This window comes from Physeter macrocephalus, chromosome 20, assembly GCF_002837175.3.
Source record: "Physeter macrocephalus isolate SW-GA chromosome 20, ASM283717v5, whole genome shotgun sequence".
NCBI lineage: Eukaryota > Metazoa > Chordata > Mammalia > Artiodactyla > Physeteridae > Physeter > Physeter macrocephalus.
The window spans coordinates 71,476,245-71,480,586 of NC_041233.1; positions in this window are offsets into that span (position 1 = coordinate 71,476,245).

The following is a 4,342-nucleotide window of genomic DNA, read 5'->3' on the forward strand; positions in this document are numbered from 1 at the left end:
CTGCATCGGCAGGCGGACTCTCAACCACTGCGCCACCAGGGAAGCCCCCATTTGTCCTTTTGCCTCAGGCTCTGGTATTTCTTGGCATGGCACTGGCAGATCCTGTCTTTATTTAAAATCTTGATGTTTTGTTTATCATAGATAACATATTATTTTTATTTTTTAGATGCTGCATTACATGTTACTTATCTTGTTGATTGGTTTTTTTGGTGCCCCTTCAAATTTTCTGCCCAAGGTGAGTAACTCACTCACCTCACCCTAATCCTGGTCCTGCTCTTCAGCCATATGGGACTGTTTGCAGACTCCTAAACACACAATTATCTATCTTACTTCCTTTATTTTTGTCATTCTTGCCTAGCACATGGTGGGTACTCCGTAAATATTTGTGGATGTGAATGAATGCTTTTCCTTCTGACCTTAACCCTTTGGTTCCCCTGCCCATTGTCTGAATAACTCCTACTTGGGGTTTTTTAAGACTGAACAGAAGGGTCACCTCTACCAGGAAGTTTTCCCTGACTGTTCACACCCCTGTCCCTCCTGACCTCCTCTAAGTCTGGGTTAGGAGCTTTTCCATTGTCCTCAGTGCAGTTTGAGGTCACCTTGGAAAAAGCATTTCTTATCATGTTCTGAGATTCCCTGTTACTTGCTCGGAATCACGAGTCCACTTGTGAGCTTCTCAAGAGCAAAGACCATGGCTTTTTTGTCTCTGTATCCTCAGCCCGCAAAGCGTATACTAGGAAGCATGCTCATAAGATGAATGGATGGCTGAATGGATGGAGAGATGGTAGAGTGAGATCTGCTTTAAGATATAACTGGTAGCAAATTGCAAGTGGAGTCTGTATGGAGGGAGAGTGAGATTTGTGAAGAAGTTGTGCCAGAATCCAGACAAAAGTTGATCAGGGATTAGACTAAGGCAGTAGGTTGGACTTACGAGACATTTTAGAGGAAAAATCAATGGAATTGGTTGGAAATTAAGTGGATGGAGAACTCAAAGGCAACTGAGGTTTTATAATTGAGTGAGTAGGAAGATGGGGGTTCCATAAACAAAGACAGGCAACACAGGAGAGCAAGCTGTAGGCCTATCACCTACACACGGTCATGGACCCAGAGAACAGGGAGCGCAACCATAATCAGATTCTTACTAGATAGATGAGGCCTTAATCAGTATTTATATTCCTCCTAAATTCTTCTCCAAACCATTCCACTTTTCTCTATCCTCTGAAATTGCTTTAGCCTCTGGGCCATTGTCATCTTTTGTCTAAACTCCTACCACTGCCTTCTAATTGGTCTCCCCACCTCCAACTTTCCTTTCCTTACTTTATTCACCATTCTCAGCCAAGGCAAATGAAGCTATTCTCTGCTTAAAATCTTTCCACAGCTGTCCATAGGCTTCTGGATGAAGTGCTGATTCCTGAGCACGATCACTCAGGCTTTCACAATCTAGCCCTTGCCTACATCTTCCACTGCATTTCGCAGTATGCCCCCACCTGTGGCTGTGCTCCAGGATTCCCAAAGTTCTTGTGATTCCTCCTTGTCCCTTGCTCTTCCTCTTATCTCTAGGGCATTGCACATGCTACTTCTTCTACCTGAAACTCTTTCCCTCTTCCCTTTGTAGGCAACTGCTACCCTTCAAGTTTAAATACTTATTTCTAGGAGACTGTCCCTGTCCCTAGCCTTAACTTGGCCCCCTGCTACATACTCATGTAACAACCTGTTCTTTCCTGATGCTTGTGACAGAGACTGCTAGTTGCCTATTCACATTACATACAGATGTGATGACTGGCGCTGTAATGGCCATCTTACAGTCATGTGGTAACCTTGAGGCTAGATGCCACACGCTGAACGTAGTTAAACAGAAAGATAGAAGAACCTTGGGACACTAATGATATTGCAGCTGTATACAACCTTGCAATCCTCACCTCTGGACTTCTTCTACATTTGAGAAATATGTCCTTTAAGCTGTCACGCTAGTACTTCTCAGGTCTCTGTTGATAGCTGCCAAATGCAATCCTGATAAAATTTCATCACACCTTTCTGTTATCACTTGTACAATGCGTCTTATAAACCACAGTGTTTCCCAGTCCTCAACATAAGTCTTGGAACATAGCAAGTGCTCAACTGATATTTATTAAATGAATGAATATATTCACATGACATCCTCTTCACTTTTGGTGAGAAAGAGCTACCCTATTCGCCTGAAACTTTGGGACCACTCGTTTGAAGGAAGAGGCTAGGGAGAAGGGAGCAGAATGCCGCAGTAGACTGGGAGAAGAGGCACTGCTGTTGGCTGTACTCCCCTGCAAAGCAGGGGAAGGTAACTGTGGGAGAGAATAACAGGCTGCAGCAGCAAGAGGCTTGGAGACTGTAAGTCCTTGAGATCTATTGGTGGATCCAAATGTACTACTGGGAATCAGTATAACTGTTGGGGTCCCAGGGACACTCACCTCTTCTGTATTTCTATTCACTCCTTAGGTCATCTAATCCAACCTCATGGCTTCAAATACTATCCATCTGCTGTGCTTCCAAATGTATTTAATCAGTCTGGACCCCTCCCTTGAACTCCTCTAGGAAACCCATATATCCTACAGCCTACTGGACATCTCCATTTGGGTGTAGAATGACTTACTGTGTGCAAAACTGAGCTGATATTCAACCCCACTGGTTCTTTGGGCAGGCTTCAGTTAATGGTGCCTCTGTTCTTCCAGTTACCAAGGCCAAAAGCCTTGTGTTGTCCTTGACACCTTTCTTTTGCTCCCATCTATACCTGGTCTGTTGACAAATCCTGTTGGCTCTATCTTCAAAATATATTTGGAATTTTACCACATTCATCATCCTGGTTCACGCACCAGGTTGGGCCTCGATTTTTGGAATGGACTCTTAACTGGCCTCTCTGCTTCTTCCCTTGCCACCCTGATGTCTATTCAAACACAGATGCCACAGTGATTACGTTAAAGGACAAGTCTGATCGTGCCACTCATCTGCTCAAAACCACCAGTGGTTCCTGTGGTGGGCAAAATAGTGACCCCCCCCGCAAAGATGTCCACATCCTAATCCCTAGGACCTGTGAGTATGTTGTGTTAGATGACAAAGGGGAATTAATGTTGAAGATAGAATTAAGGTTGCTACTCAGCTCACCTTATGAGAGGGATATTTTTCTGGATTATCCAGTTATGTCCAATGTGATGACAAGAGTCCTTAAAAGTGGAAGAGGGAGGCAGAACAGAAGAAAATCAGAGTGATGTGATGTGAGAATGACTCAGTCCACTATTGCTGGCTTTGAAGCTGGAAGGGGGTTAGGAGCGCGTAATGTGGGCAGCCTCCAGAAAGAAACACAGCCCTGCCCACACTTTAATTTCAGTCCAGTGAGATGTGCTGGAAGTTGGGCTTTTGACCTCCAGAACTGTAAGAGAATAAACTTGTGTTGTTTTAAGCCATTAAGTTTATGGCAATTTGCTATAACAGCCACAAGAACTAATACAGTTCCCTGTCGCACACAAGGTGAAAGCCGAAGTTCAGCAGTGAAGTCCAAAGTTCCAAATGACCTGGTCTCTGTTACCTATCATCTCCCACTCTCCTCCTTATTCACTCTTCAGCCACAGTGCCCTCTTGATCCAGCCATTAATCTACAGCTTTGTAGAGGAATGAATGATTTTGAAACTTCATTTTCCAGAAGAAAGAGAGGAGAGGTGACCTGCCCCTGGTGCCCCAGCAGGGACTTGAACTCAGGACTCCTGCCCAACTACCAGTGGGCTACTAATTCTGTGGTACTTAGCTTTTACTTCAGCTTCCTCCCCAAGAAAGTCTTGTGGTTACATCTCCCTGGCCACCTACTGGTGTTTAAATGCTTCTCCAATGTGGTTATCTTTCTTTAGACCTTATTCCTTGCAGAGAGTAGCTCGTTTCTTGCTGTCTGAAATTCAAAGACAGAAACATTTTCCCTTGAAAAGGCAGGGGAAGATATTCCCAGGGCATCAGATTGTAGTGATTGAGAGAGCCGACTTCCTTAGGAGGAAAAGTCAGGCCTGCCTTTCTTTCAGCCAAGGAGGTTTGCTGTAGGGATTCCTGTTTGTACCCTGTAGAGTGATTTACATAGAAACCAGGACACATTTCTAAGTGTTGTTGGCCTTGTCAGTCTGAGTGCAAACAGCCCTCGTTATTTTGCTGACCTGGCGCTTATAGTCCCAAAAGAGAAGGTCTGATTGGTTAGCTTCCTTCAGTGGAGCCCCCCAAGCCCCCGACCCCTACATTTGTCCTGAGTCACCTCAGTATTGATCAGCCTCCTTTGTGTCCAGCTGATACATGTGTTGCAGGCTGCTCTGGGACTGATCTCTGGTCCACTCAG